This window comes from Oncorhynchus keta, chromosome 1 (assembly GCF_023373465.1).
Source record: "Oncorhynchus keta strain PuntledgeMale-10-30-2019 chromosome 1, Oket_V2, whole genome shotgun sequence".
NCBI lineage: Eukaryota > Metazoa > Chordata > Actinopteri > Salmoniformes > Salmonidae > Oncorhynchus > Oncorhynchus keta.
In genome coordinates, this window is record NC_068421.1 from 42,388,018 (window position 1) to 42,404,936 (window position 16,919).

Below are 16,919 nucleotides of genomic sequence, written 5' to 3' on the forward strand. Positions count from 1 at the left end.
AGAAGGGAAAGTGGCAAGAGAAAGTTAGCTAACGTTAGCTAGGTAAAAATACATAATTTAACTAGCTGACTCATCAACAGAATGCACAAATATCTTTATTTTTAACCTTTATTTTACTAGGCAAGTCAGTTATAACCAAATTCTTATTTTCAATGACGGCCTAGGAACAGTGGGTTAAACGGTCTTGTTCAGGGGCAGAACAACAGATGTTTACCTTGTCAGCTCAGGGATTTGATCTTGCAACCTTTCGGTTACTAGTCCTAACCACTAGGCTACCTGCCGCTTGGCTGGCTCGCAAGCCTAGATTGAACAGAACACAGCTGGCTGCATTTCCTTTGTTTTTCATCATATGTTGTTAAACATGTCTTACCTCCAAACGAGTCAAACAGGACTGTTTTCTCCTGCCAAGCCAATGCAAAGGCATGAAACCAGATAAGGTGCCCACATTAGTCCATGAAAACAAAATGGGAAAAATAACACTTTGCTACATGTCTTTAGCTGACTAGCAATTTGACCAAATCATGGTTTTAAAACTTGGCAATGGGATGATAAACACCAGTTACTCAACATTTCACAATTCATATGATAGTAATTTGAGCATTTTAACAAAATTTGGTGAATAAATAAACAATATACTGTCGTGACGTGACTATCATTCACGTGATGACATGCTATTTATTGAAAAATGAACTGTAATTATTACGTGATTAAAGTAACTTGGGGCACCACAGGAAATGTTTGTTTAGTGAGTTACCATTTCCGGAATTAACTCAATATTATTTCAGAACATCTCGATATCATAACAGTTAATAATCAATCATTTCCTCATATCAGTCTCATTCTGAATGTCGTTGACCATGTAAATCTGCACGAACCCTAGCCTAAAAGTGATGATTCAGTGATACAAAAATGGTCTTTATAATTTATTTACTAACTAGCCAACTAACTAATCACACAAATACATACACACACGTTATAGGTTATTGATTGCTAACATAATGCAATGAAAAGTCCCTAGTGGACTAACAAAGCATTACAGTTTGGTTTTAACAAAATGGAGGATTCAGAAAAAGAGGGAAAAGGAGAGACAAAGGAATTCAACTATAGGGACATTTGTAAGCCACACTCATGGAAATACAAATACTTAGCACATGAACGACCTCTCAATTGAAAACAATTGCAATGTATATATTTACCCTTGTATGTCTTTGTCGTCGCTCTGTTGAAATCACCAGGTCCGTCTTTGGGGAGTAGTTCGATAGAAGTCGCAGATTTTTCCACCAGACGTCACAAAAGTCCTTTGTAGTTGTAGTTGTCTTTGTCTCTGAGGGTTTGTTAGACTGGTTCCTTCAGGTGTTCCACACGCGTTGGTCTTTGGACGAGTTTACTAGACTAACAGTACTTAAACAGCTGCAGACTGAATGTTCCAGTGTAGTCTATCGTCTTCATTCGAGCGTTTCAGAGGGTCTTACCATTTTCTGGTGTTGTCGTTTGAAACCTTTTGTCATGTATTCAATTCGCGCTGCACGTAGAATGGTCTGTATTTAAAATGCAACCATTTCAACTTGTGGACTGCGTCCTCACGTTCTCTGGTCACAGTGGTAGATTTATTCAGGGTACAGTTAGGACCACATTACACACCGGCAGCAATCTGGCATGTTTTGGTCTCCTTTTCACAGGTTCCCACCATTTCGTATTGTTCAGCTCATGCTGTCTGTCATGCTGGTCAAATGTAAATTTTGTTCAGAGTCCAATATTGGTTCAAAGGGGGCGTACCATCATATACGGCATAATGTCTGAGATAACTTGGGCAAGTTTTGCATGAAAAACTATTCTCATTTAGAAGGCTAAAATCACATTGCTATCTTAATCAAAAACGTTATATAACATTTAGAGGTAAATCTACATTGTGAAAGCTCTAAAGATGCAGTTATTTAGATATAGCATCCTTAATGATACCACAAAATACTAAATAATGATATGATTATTGTTTGGAGCCCCACCAACCATTCCAGATGTTTGGATTCCAAAACTAATGTTCCAATGTCCAATCTTTTGATGTTAGAGTTCTTAACACAAAGGATTTTTAACTCAATATGTCACGCCCTGATCTGTTTCACCTGTCCCTGTGATTGTCTCCAACCCCTCCAGGTGTCGCTTATTTTCCCCAGTGTATTTATCCCTGTATTTCCTGTCTCCTTGCCAGTTTGTCTTATATGTTTCTAAATTAACCAGCATTTTTCCCGTTCTCCTGCATTTTGCATTTCTCCTTTTTCTAGTCCTCCTGGTTTTGGCCCTTACCTGTTTCTGGACTTTGTGCCCGCCTGCCTGACCAGTCTGCCTACCTTGACCACGAGCCTGTCTGCCACTCTGTACCTCCTGAATTCTGATCTGGTTTGGACCTTTTTGCCTGTCCACGACCACTCTTACCTACCCCTTTGGATTAATAAACATTGTAAGACTCCAACCATCTGCCTCCTGTGTCTACGTTTGGGTTTTGCCTTGTGCCTTGATACAATACTGCAGAGCAGAAGGGATAGTTTCTGCCAGGTATTTACGATCTGGTTGTTAAGTCATAAAACTCTGATGGGGGAAAGAGGGGGTGTCTGCCTATCTGTCAGACCTGTGCCAAGCTGATCTGGTGCCTATGATCCTCACCCAAGAGAGAGAGTCATGACAATACATAGTCGTGGCCAAAAGTTTTGAGAATGACACAAATATGAATTTTCACAAAGTCTGCTGCCTCAGTTTGTATGATGGAAATTTGCATATACTCCAGAATGTTATGAAGAGTGATCAGATGAATTGCAATTAATTGAAAAGTCCCTCTTTGCCAGGCATATGAACTGAATCCCCCAAAAACATTTCCACTGCATTTCAGCATTGCCACAAAAGGACCAGCTGACATCATGTCAGTGATTCTCTGGTTAACACAGGTGTGAGTTGATGAGGCTGGAGATCACTCTGTCATGCTGATTGAGTTTGAATAACAGACTGGAAGTGTGAAAAGGAGGGTGGTGCTTGCAATCATTGTTCTTCCTCTGTCAACCATGCTTACCTTCAACCATGGTTATGTGCTGTCATCATTACTTTGCACAAAAAGGGCTTCACAGGCAAGGATATTGCTGCCAGTAAGATTGCAACTAAATCAACCATTTATTGGATCATCAAGAACTTCAAGGAAAGAGGTTCAATTGTTGTGAAGAAGGCTTCAGGGCGACCAAGAAATTCGTTGGACTAGTAACCAGAAGGTTGCAAGTTTAAACCCCCGAGCTGACAGGGTACAAATCTGTCATTCTGGCCCTGAACAGGCAGTTAACCCACTGTTCCTAGGCCGTCATTAAAAATAATAATTTGTTCTTAACTGACTTGACAGGTTAAATAAAGGTAAAAAAATAAATATATCCTAAAGTTGATTCAGCTGTGGGATCAGGTCACCAACAGTACAGAGCTTGCTCAGGAATGGCAGCAGGCAGGTGTGAGTACATCTGCACGTACAGTGAGGCGAAGACTTGGAGGATGGCCTGGTGTCAAGAAGGGCAGCAAAGAAGCCACTTCTCTCCAGGAAAAACATCAGGGACAGACTGATATTCTGAAAAATGTACAGGGATTGAACTGCTGAGGACTGGGGTAAAGTCATTTTCTCTGATGAATCCCCTTTCCATTTGTTTGGGGAATCTGGAAAAAGCTTATCTGGAGAAGACAAGGTGAGCGCTACCATCAGTCCTGTGTCAAGCCAACATTAAAGCATACTGAGATGATTCATGTGTGTGGTTGCTTCTCAGGCAAGGGAGTGGAATCACTCACAATTTTGCCTAAGAACACAACCATGAATAAAGAATGGTACCAACACATCCTCAGAGAACAACTTCTCCCAACCAACCATCCAGGAACAGTTTGGTGACGAACAATGCCTTTTCCAGCATGATGGAGCACCTTGCCATAAGGCAAACGTGATAACTAAGTGGCTCGGGGAACAAAAAATAGATATTTTGGGTCCATGGCCAGGAAACTCCCCAGATCTTAATCCCATTGAGAACTTGTGGTCAATCCTCAAGAGGCGGGTGAACTCCAAGCATTGATTATGCAAGAATGGGCTGCCATCAGTCCGGATGTGGCCAAGAAGTTAACTGACAACATGGCAGGGCGGATTGCAGAGGTCTTGAAAAAGAAGGGTCAACACTGCATATATTGACTCTTTGCATCAACTTCATGTAATTGTTCATTAAAAATCCTTTGTGCCAGCGTGTGTAAAGGAGGAGAAGTCAGGTGCAGGAGAGTAGCGTGATGTAAACAGGCGCACTTTAAAGTTCCAAAACGAGAGCACAACATAAATAAAATGCGCTCAAAAACACAGAACATAACAAATGTAAAGCGCATAAAGACACCACAGCACCATGAACCAATTACACACAAAACATGATGGGAAACAGAGGGTTTAATTAGGGAAATGAAAACCAGGTGTGTATGGAAACAAGACAAGACAAATGGATATGTGAAAAATGGAGCGGCGATGGCTAGAAAGCCGGTGATGTCGATCGCCGAACGCCGCCCGAACACGGAGAGGAGCCGGAAGTCTTGACACTTATGAAGTGCTTGTAATTGTACGGTATTCCATAGTAACATCTGACAAAAATATCTAAAGACACTGAAGCAGCAAACTTTGTGGAAATTAATATTTGTGTCATTTTCAAAACCTTTGGCCACGACTGCACATTTTGCCTAGTTATTCCTTATTCTTTTGGAAATTGGTGTCCCCAGCAGGGACCTCTGTCTGGCATTTAATTTACGTTTTTTTTTAAATCACTACCCAACACAGTGTTATGGGATAGCCTCTCCGGCGAAGGATACATGGCATTGAGTGTGCCAATTCATATGTCCTGTCTCAAAAGGCAGCCCTTATTATCGCCAGCTGATGTCTCATTAAACCATCAATACATGCTAAATTCACCTGACACAGCTGATCTCAATTGCATCCATTATTGGCCACCTCATTACCATTCTCTAAAAATTGTCGTCGGTGTCCTGCTTACAGCCAACGTCTTTCAAGATATGTTTGCTCTCTGGTTCGTTTCGTCATCTCAACACCTTAGTCCTTTTTAAACAGACTTACGGGTAATTTATGTATTTGACAAGGAATTCCATAGAATGTTTCCATACAATTCCCTTATTCCATGGCAAACCTACTGTGGCAATTTACACAACACTTTGTATGAATATAAACTAATGTTGTTAGTGTATTTGTTTCCTATTTATGTTATCCAAAAGTGTAGCCATTTCTAACAAAGATTGGGAGTAAAATAACCATGAACTGTCCATATTTGAAATGTGTAACTACATCAAGTCAATCTAGTTGTTTGTGCCAGAAGGGCATGGGCCATAATCAAGCCCACAACAACACAGTCGGCCTATATGTGCATGCTGAAGGCAGCAATATTAACTGCTTGACCACCAGGCCAAGTCAATTTGAGTTGATTCGTAACCTTAGGATACACTTCTATGTCGTAGCCTAGAGACCTATATCTATTATGCTATTAAGATATATCAAATGACGGTTGTTGATTTGTATGGCTGCATTTCAGAGACATTTTTGTACATTTCAATGTTGCAGTAATAGAACCTACTGTAGACCTAGCTTTTGAGCGAGAACATCATTTTGAAAGCAAGCCCTGATCCCAATGACTCGACTGCCAGCGCATGGAGTGAAAGAGAACTGCTCATTTTCAGCCACTCACGAGGCTCATTTGAATTTCTAAATGTATCAGGAAAATGCTCCACTACAAAAGAGTGATCGAGTTAAGATCCGACATCTGTAGCCTCAGGATTTATAACTTAGTGTCAATCCAGGGCTTTTGATTTGGAAAACAGCAAACCTTCACTGTGAGGTCAATGTCGGCGATACATTTCCTAATGAAGCTGGTGGTGGAGGTGATTAGCTCGTCGATGCTAATGGATGAGTCTCGGAACATATTCCAGTCAGCGATAGCGAAGCAGTCTTTTCGCATAGCCTCTGAAATGGAGGATCATTTCTCAACGGAGCGAGTCATGGGTACTTCCTGTTTGACCTTTTGCATATTGTCATGGACTGATTTGCCAAAGGGTCGACAAGGGAGGGCCTTGTATGCTTGCTTGTGAGTAGAGTAACAGTGGTCTTGGTCTTTATCGCCCGTTGTGGGCTCTCTCAAGACATTGTTTTGAGGACCTCTGCCACCAAAAATTAACCCAGCACATAAAGTTTGTCAGCCTATGCCTTTTCCTCCTGATATCCCCATGACAGGTCTCCCTGGAGAAAGACAGATGTTATCTTGCTGGGATTGAACAAGGCAACATTATGAGTAGAAGGCCAAATTGCTTCCTTCCCACTCTGGGCAGCAGTCCCATGCTGCCCTCTCCCCACCAGGTCAATATTAAGGAGACTTATGCCTCATGTGCTCCCGCATCGCACTCAGCCTCCCCTTCTCCCTTGCTATCTATCTGCTCATTTGTTTGATAGAGTAGGTAATTGCAGGAAGTAACTCAATACCCAGAACACCTGAGAGTAATGTTCCAGTAATGATGAGGGATTAACATGTAAATTGGCAGTTCTGTTCTAAATGCCAAGAAAAGGATTTGTGTTTGCCTTCCTATCATAATGTCTCTCACCCAGGCTCACACTGTGGTAAATACAAGTGCTAACAGGTGCTGTTTGACTCTCGGGTGAGTCAAAGCAAGCATGTTTCATCATACATTAACACATTAACTTTTTGTAAGCCGTAAACTGGATTATTGTTTGTTATTTTGCATATCGGTCACATGTTTATCAGGTTGAAGACTAGCATCTTTGACATGTGACCTCATTGCGGTAGCAGTGCTTGTGTAAAATCACTGGGGAAGTCAAGCCAGGGGAAAAACCATATTAACGTACATGTTACGATAATTATTTTGTTTGCTCTACAACCTGTTAGTTCATATGCCTTGCCACCGTTATATATATATAGGCCTATGGTCGAGACAATAAGAAGACACAGTGGCAGAATAAATTCAACCACACCTTTGATTCATCACAAAACCAGAGAGCAACATCTGTCCTGTGAAGTCCACAAAGCATTTTGCAAGCATTACCTACAGCATGGTCAAGCAAGTTCATGTTTCCGACATTTTCAGACTATTTTAATTAAAAGAATGTTTGCTTAACATTTATTTAACTAAACAAGTCAGTTAAGAACAAATTCTTAATTACAATGACAGCATGCCCCGGCCAAACCCTAACCCGGATGACACTGGGCCAATTGTGCACTGCCCTATGGGACTCCCAATCACAGCCGGTTGTGATATAGCCTGAAATCGAACCAGGGTCTGTAGTGATACCTCTAGCACTGAGTTGCCACGCGGGAGCCCTATTAAACAACCATTGACTTAAAATCATGGCAAGTCAAAAAGAAAACAGGAGCTACCTCCACTCAAGATACCAAAAACAATTTAGTCCAATCAAGTTAAGATAAATACGATGTGGTTTCCATGGTACTGACTTGTGTGTGCATGCATGCAAGTAGAAAAAAACATGTTGATTCACCCAACCCTACCCAATTACATCCTCCTCTATTTCATGTTACTGAAACTGTCTATGACTGTCATACATGACAGTAGTTTTTGTTGTTCTAGGCTACCTGGCTAAAATGCTTGCTTGCTAGCCTGACTTCCTTTCATGGGCAACAATACACCAGGCCAGCTAGTTAACATGAGCCTACTACTACATCCTCTCAGGCCAGGGGCTCAATGTAGGAATTTATGGTTGGATCATAATCTTTGTCCAGTACGCAGAATGAGGTAAAACCCCAAGTCCAAATCAACATTCACGGCTAATTTAGGAAAGGGACCATTTTAGCTACCTAGCGACAATGAGATGCAACAATGAAACTTATTTCTGTAAATGACATTCTGCTTTTGATGTGATGTGATTGGTGTGAAGCCAAATCCAAACCGGTTTCCCTTGACGCGTTTTTTTTCTTTTCCTTTCACAGTTCAACTCACTCAGTTTAGCTCAATGGTGATTGGCTATTTTATATTTTTTATCAAGGGAGTCCAAATGCTCGCAGCTTCCCTTGCATTCAATACTATGGGGGTGGCAACAATGTCATACTCTTTTTGACCAGACAGCATCAGATAGATGGGCTACACAAACTGAGAAAGAGGGGCGCAGTTTCACTCGCTCGGATGCTTTCTCCTGTGAGACACATTTAGCCTCCTGCAAATTTAGAAAATTGTGAAACACAGAGAGACGGAGTAAATGTTATTTTAAATGCAAAAAAAAAGAAACATCTTGTTAAATGTTTTGGGGAAGCCTGGCTTCCCTTGGCATCGATGAGTACACGCCATTGCTTCTGTGTGTATTTTTTTGTCATCTGAGTACCCTTGGCACAGGACATCAGTGAACATTTTACTTGTGGATTTCACATTTGCTGATAACTCTTGAACATACCCCCTGGGAAGGTCATAGACATATGCCACTGTGTGCTTTCAAAAAGACTTTCTGCATTTTGTATTAAGAATTTCACATCCAGTGCTAGAGTGCGTCACATGATCTAGACCTTCAGTTGCATCTTAGGTAGGAAAACGTCACCAAAGTGGAACTGGCCTACATTTGGCCACAAGCCTCAGAAGAAGAGAGAGAGGGACAGAGGAATGGATGTAATAAGAGTGGACAGGAACAGAGGAATGTACAGCGAGACTGTCTGGTAGAGGGAAAGAAAAAAAAGAAGAGGCAGAGAACGAGAGTGATATAAAAGGGAGGGACAAGAAGTGAGAGAGGCTGAGAGAGAAGGGAACAGAGGGATGGATAGACAGATGGAAAAGAAGTGGAGCAGAGGAAGAGGCTTGAAAAGAGGCTACCGAGGCAGCGTTGAAGAGGAAGCACCTTCTTTTCCCCAGAGACATACATCTTTAATGGGATAGAGTTTAAAGTTTTAATGTCACATGCACAAGTACAGTGAAATGCCTTTCTTGCAAACTCAAAACCCAACAATTCAATAATCAATAACAATGTAAAAAAAAAGAGAAGTAAGAAGAAATATGAGGAACAAAACAAGTAAGTAAACATACTTTATACAGGGTCAGATCCAATACCATATTTACAATGTGCAGGGATACTGGAGTGATGGAGGTAGATATGTATAGGGGTAAAGTGACTAGGCAATAGGATATAAGATAAACAGAGGAGCGGATGATTGTATGTGAGTGGGTGTGGGGAGAACAAGTATTTGATACACTGACGATTTTGCAGGTTTTCCTACTTATAAAGCATGTAGAGGTCTGTCATTTTTATCATAGGTATACTTCAACTGTGAGAGATGGAATCTAAAACAAAAATCCAGAAAATCACATTGTATGATTTTTAAGTAATTAATTAGCATTTTATTGCAATCTTCTGAGGGAGCTGAAAGTCCATATTGCCCAGCGACAGCCCCGAAACCTGAAGGATCTGGAGAAGGTCTGTATGGAGGAGTGGGCCAAAATCCCTGCTGCAGTGTGTGCAAACCTGATCAATACCTACAGGAAACGTATGATCTCTGTATTTGCAAACAAAGTTTTCTGTACCAAATATTAAGTTCTGCTTTTCTGATGTATCAAATACTTATGTCATGCAATAAAATGTAAATGAATAACTTAAAAATCATATCATGTGATTTTCTGGATTTTTGTTTTAGATTCAGTCTCTCACAGTTGAAGTGTACCTATGATAAAAATTACAGACCTCTACATGCTTTATAAGTAGGAAAACCTGCAAAATCGTCAGTGTATCAAATACTTGTTCTCCCCACTGTATGTGCATATTATGGGTGAGTGAGTAGATGATGGAGTGGGTGTGTGTGCGTGTGTAGGGGCCTGTGAGTGTGGAAAAAATACAAATAAAAGGACAGAATGAAGCAACCAAGGCCTGATCAGATGCCTAACCTCTGCTCCTCCACAAGAATAACCAGCTAATGACCACTTGTCACATTCCACCAACTTGTCCAGGGTCATGTCTGTCTGGCTGCATTAATAAGCAGGTTGCCAGGGTCACCCTGGAGAGACGTGTAATATTGACTACGTTGCTGCATAGTCAGAGTGAATGTGCCCATCACAATACAGCACTGCTGATGCACCTCTGTTAATTGAATTCAAGGAAAATAGGGCTGCGGCCAAACAAACCAATTTTTCCTGATTGTGCAGCGGCAAGCCTTATCACACACTTCCATCTAGATTACCTCAAAATATTGTTTTCAAGTCATTTCCCATAGGACCTTTAAATAAATAATAATATTAATAATAATAATATACCATTTAGCAGTCTATCATTTTGGTGAAACATACATTTAACTGAGAGGAAAATGAGCATCCTAACAGTGCACCACCAACTTTCCTTTCCAATTTCCTTTCCAAGAGGCTGAAACCATAATAATAATAATATATGCCATTTAGCAGACGCTTTTATCCAAAGCGACTTACAGTCATGTGTGCATACATTCTACGTATGGGTGGTCCCGGGGATCGAACCCACTACCCTGGCGTTACAAGCGCCATGCTCTACCAACTGAGCTACAGAAGGACCAATGTTTTATAGTGCTAAAAAAACAACCTCAGGAAGGGATAGTTTTTAATCACTTGGTAATGGTCAATGGTTCATGACAAAATGTGTACGTGATTCTATGCCCCCGGACCTTGGTCCCTTTAAGGTCAGATTGAGGTCAACTCACCATTGGTTTGCACTCCATCCCTTTACATATACTGTGGTAGACATTTAAAAAGAAGACATTCAAAACCTTGTCTGAATACTCTAAATTCATACCCTAAAATTGGTCCAATTACTGTGTAACCCACAAGGTTCCATGGTTCCTCGAGATGTGTATAGATGGGTTGGTTGTTTAGCAACAAAACTGACACGTGCGCAACCATGGGGCAAAACAGACATGGTTGGCTTAGATTGTTGACAATATGTATACTATATTTCCTCTCCAATGTTTACTGGTATTATAAATAAATTTGCACAATGAACACCTGTTGTCTATCAAATACATTGTTACAGTTATTAGTTAGCTAACTAGCGAATTTGAGGCTGTGGGCTCCACCCAGGTCACTCCCTAGCCACACGCATAGTCACTTCCTGGTTTGACTGCATGTTTTGGACCAAAATGTTTGGTAACTAGAAACCCAATATTGTCATTCATTATTAAGACAATGTCTAAGGGCATTCCATGGCAACTGCATTTGAGATAACTCATGGTCCAATGATTGTACCTGCTAGCAGCATGTGTCCTATGTCCGAAGCTACATCCATAATTGGTAGACGGTTCTGATTGGAGAATCACCGTTTGCATCATAGAGACCTTTTGTGACTATGTGGCAGTATTTTCATTTTTTGAAAAATAACGTTCCCATAGTAAACGCGATATTTTGTCAGGACAAGATGCTAGAATATGCATATAATTGACAGCTTAGGATAGAAAACACTCTAAAGTGCGAAAGCCTGAGAAAAATCCAATCCGGAAGTGACTCATATTTTGAAAGCTCTGCGTTCCAATGCGTCCCTATTGAGCAGTGAATGGGCTATCAACCAGATTACTTTTTCCCCGTATTCCCCAAGGTGTCTACAGCATTGTGACGTAGTTTTACGCATTTATGTTGAAGAATACCCGTAAGCGGCTACATTGCGCAATTGGTCACCTGATGGCTCCCAGAGTGATTCTCACTTGAAATACAGAGGTGGCCATTATTCCAATCGGTCCTACTGAAAAACCAATTGTCCCGGTGGATATATTATCGAATATATATTTGAAAAACACATTGAGGATTGATTATAAACAACGTTTGCCATGTTTCTGTCGATATTATGGAGCTAATTTGGAATATTTTTCAGAGTTTTCGTGACTGCAATTTCCTGGCGATTTCTCAGCCAAACGTGAAGAACAAACGGAGCTATTTTGCCTACAAAAATAATATTTTTGGAAAAAAGGAACATTGGCTATCTAACTGGGAGTCTTGTGAGTGAAAACATCTAAAGCTCATCAAAGGTAAACGATTTAATTTGATTGCTTTTCGGATTTCCGTGACCAAGTTACCTGCTGCTAGCTGGACAAAATGCTATGCTAGGCTATCGATAAACTTACACAAATGCCTGTCTAGCTTTGGCTGTAAAGCATATGTTGAAAATCTAAGATGACAGGGTGATTAACAAAAGGCTAAGCTGTGTCTCAATATATTTCACTTGTGATTTTCATGAATAGGAATATTTTTTTTAATGTCTGTTGCGTTATGCTAATTCATGTCAGTTGATGATTATGCTCCCGCACACGGGATGGGGAGTCACTAGAGGTTTTAGCAACAAACTAATGAAACCAGTTTTTAGATGCTTCCCCCTGCCCAAATAAAAATTGAAAATGGATGCCAATGTTTTGTTTTCGCTTTGCACTCACACCTGTCTGTGGTTCTCACCTGTGTGTTGTTAGCTAAGGAGTCCCTCAAAACGGCCAGGTGCTGCACCAGACAGAAAGTAAAGGAAACTTGTGTATGTAAAACTAGAACAAAACATTGGCATCCATATTACATTTTGGGATGGGGGGAAGCATCTAAAGATACATTTAAATGGTTTCTTGTTCACTACTCTGCGATGCAAACAGTGATTCTCCAATCAGAACCGTCTACCAATTATGGATATAGCTTTGGAAATAGGACACATTCTGCTAGCAGGTACAGTCATTGGACCATGAGTTATCTTAAACGCAGTTGCTATGGAATGCCCTCGTCTTGTTAATAATTCAATAAGTGGGCTATTTAACTAGGAAATTGTTTATAGTTTACAAGCCTGGTTCTCACTTCACACCCTTTCAACTAAGAACATTCTCAAAAACTTGTAAGGGATACTGTACTGTTTATCAGAAGATGCTTGCTTTTGTGGACTATTTACTTCCATTAACTGAAGTGGGGAAGGCTTTTTCTAAGGTCTACTATTTCCCCTTTGTATTGTTTCACAGACTAACAACTGAACTGGTAAGGTCAATCCTTATTTCATTTCTAGCGGCTGGAATTCATACTGGATTGTTATATAATTCTTTGTGCCCTCCCTTGTATTTCTATTAGTGACATTGGGTTTAGTGTTAATAACTGACTATTATGGCTGTAAAAACTAACTTCTCCCACAATATACGTTACTTCTTACCATCAGGAGCTCATTGACACACTTTGCCAATGTTCACATTTATTACATTCAGGTGATCACATGAATGCAATTGAAAAGCTATATCATGATTGATACCAAAACTACCTAGTATGATTATCATGTTCACATAAATACTAATGAAAGACTCGTCGAATACACCTTACAGCAAGGCATAGCTCCCATATTTCATACAGGTTTGCACAATAGGTGACCTTTCTCACCTGTATCAGACACATGTCATCCTCAAGGCCCAATCCATTCTGAGGGATTCCAAGCATCACGTTTGAATTTCTGTTGCTTCCCTCAGAGCGCCGATACAGGCTCACTAGGTCTAAAACAAATAAGTCAAAACTCTCCTTCATCCAGCTGCTGTTGGCTTTCTGTTAATGTAATTTCATAATTCCAATATGTTTTCATTAATTGAATTCACTTAGTCTATTTTATGAGAATTTGTAAGATTCTTATTTGCATAAAATAGACAGAGACCAGTCTTATCAAAATTAGATACAAGTATTTATTCTCGGAGCGCGCTGCCATGTAACCACGAACAACAGTTTATATACAAAATATAGTTTAGAAAACGTCCTTTCTCCCAACAGTTCAAAAGTTTATTCTCACCCCTTCTCTCTCTCACTCCAGACACACAGTTAAATCGAGATTAAACTTCTGACATCTTCACCTTCATCCATCACTATTTAGAAGACAGTTTCAGATATTGGAAAACCCAGGAAAATACTCTCTGCCTTATTTAAACATCCCAGAGCTAAGTTGAGTCGGTTCAACCACAGGTTGAATTAACCCCTGTTTCATGCTCCACAATCCCTTCATTATGAATTAATATTATTAATCAGATATGACAAAACAGAGTATCAGTTTCATTAGTTATAGTTCTATTTAAAATGTAGATATTGTTTAGTCATTATTCATAAAATTCCTAACACTTTCTCAAGAAGATATATTACTCTACTGATTAGGTGTGGACTGAGAGCTCTATTCATGTCTGATTTAGAGGTCTGCTTTTGCTGTATATATAGTTTTTGTGTATATGTATTATCTTTCTGTGGCTATTGGTTTTACTATGCGCTGCAAAACGAATTGCCCCTCGGGAATAATAAAGACTATACTCTACTCAATATAAAAAATGTCAAGCACTGGATGAAATCCAGCTCTAGAATGTTTGGAAAAGTTCAACCTACTATTCATCTCACTGAAAAGTCAGGGAATGATGATAAAATATACACCCAACACAATGTATTTGGCGAAAACAAAAGCTGACAGGAATCCCACCACCAAAGATGCTGTCACGGTGAGAAAGCCCGGTTGGTTTCCCCTGTGTCCTAAACCTAATTAGAGAGGAGAAGAGATCTGCCCGAAGGCGGGCCTTCCTTATTTATTTACATATTTAGGGGACCTGTTTCAAGGCTGCGCGTGGGAGACAATAGATTTATGCGGACATTTGGGTCCTCGAAAATATTATATCCAAATAACCTTGACACAGAGCTTACAAACCAATTACTGCAGTGAAGGGAGAGAGGAATCCTGCAGTCTGATACTAGTTGAACATCAGAGTGAACATTATTTAGTGGATTATGTAGGTGGGAGGCATGTTCTGGCAACAGCAATGTACGGCAATTTATCATAATCTTCAAATCGTTTTGTTTCTCTACATACAGTCAACAAGGGAGAATGCGGGACATAGATCAACTGGTGACAGAATCAGTGACACCCCCTCCCAACACTGAAAGGAAACCCGGCTGTGGCTAATTGTGCTGTTGTGTGACCAGAATATTGGTGCTCAGATAGGTTGCTTTACGCTGTGGGTTTAATTCTGTGATTTATCGTTGAGCTGGGTCCTCGCTCATTGTGTGGCCGCAGCTACTTAACTGAATGGATTTGTTTATCATGTTGTGCAGTTTGGTTCACTTTAAATGGAACATTGGCGGAGAGCCTTGGCAACATGTTCTGACAAAAAAGCATGGCTGCCAAACTGATCTGGATTTGGTCCAAGGGAGCTGTTTGTCCGCACTGTACTCTGTTCAACGAAACAGTGCACAATTGTACACCAAGCATAGTTGGAGTAATGAATACAGATTACATAATTTTTGCTGTAACTATGGGGACAGAGAGGCAGAGGAAATGATTCATACTCAAGACAATGATTTGGTGGAATCGATGCACTTGCAAAGCTTTGATTCAGCAAGATTGCTTCTACGTCTGCAGTGCTTGCTGTTTGGGGTTTTAGGCTGGGTTTAGGTATAACACTGTGATTTAAAAATATATATATACAGTATATCACAAAAGTGAGTACACCCCTCACATTTTTGTAAATATTTGAGTTTATCGTTTCATGTGACAACACTGAAGAAAGGACACTTTGCTACAATGTAAAGTAGTGAGTGTACAGCTTGTGTAACAGTGTAAATTTGCTGTCCCCTCAAAATAACTCAACACACAGCCATTAATGTCTAAACCGCTGGCAACAAAAGTGAGTACACCCCTAAATTAAAATGTCCAAATTGGGCCAAATTAGCCATTTTCCCTCCCCGGTGTCAAGTGGCTCGTTAGTGTTACAAGGTCTCAGGTGTGAATGGGGAGCAGGTGTGTTAAATTTGGTGTCATCGCTCTCACACTCCCTCATACTGACTGGTCACTGGAAGTTCAACATGGCACCTCATGGCAAAGAACTCTGAAGATCTGTGAAAAAAAATATTGTTGCTCTACATAAAGATGGCCTGGGCTATAAGAAGATTGCACAGGAAAGACCGCAAACAGTTTGCTCAAGACAATCATACTAAGGACATGAATTACTGGAACCATGTCCTGTGGTCTGATGAGACCAAGAAAAACGTATTTGGTTCAGATGGTGTCAAGCGTGTGTGGCGGCAACCAGGTGAGGAGTACAACGACAAGTGTGTCTTGCCTACAGTCAAGCATGGTGGTGGGAGTGTCATGGTCTGCGGCTGCATGAGTGCTGCCGGCACTGGGGAGCTACAGTTCATTGAGGGAACCATGAATACCAACATGTACTGTGACATACTGAAGCAGAGCATGATCCCCTCCCTTCGGAGACTGGGCCGCAGGGCAGTATTCCAACATGACAATGACCCCAAACACACCTCCAAGACGAACACTGCTTTGCTAAAGAAGCTGAGGGTAAAGGTGATGGACTGGCCAAGCATGTCTCCAGACCTAAACCCTATTGAGCATATATGGGGCATCCTCAAACGGAAGGTGGAGGAGTGAAAGAGGACTCCAGTGGCAACCTGTGAAGCTCTGGTGAACTCCATGCCCAGTGCTGGAAAATGATGGTGGCCACACAAAATATTGACACTTTGGGCCCAATTTGGACATTTTCACCTATGGGTGTACTCACTGTTGTTGCCAGTGGTTTAGACATTAAAAGCTGTGTGTTGGGTTATTTTGAGGGGACAGCAAATTTACACTGTTATACAAGCTGTACACTCACTACCTTACATTGTAGCAAAGTGTAATTTCTTCAGAGTTGTCACATGAAAAGATATACTCAAATATTTACAAAAATGTGAGGGGTGTACTCACTTCTGTGATATATTGTGTATATATATTTTTTAAATTTATTTAACAAGGCAAGTCAGTTAAGAACAAATTCTTATTTTCAATGACGGCCTACCAAAAGGCAAAAGGCCTCCTGCGGTGAAGGGGGCTGTAATTATATATTTTCTTATAAAATATAAAATATAAATATAGGACAAAAAACACATCACGACAA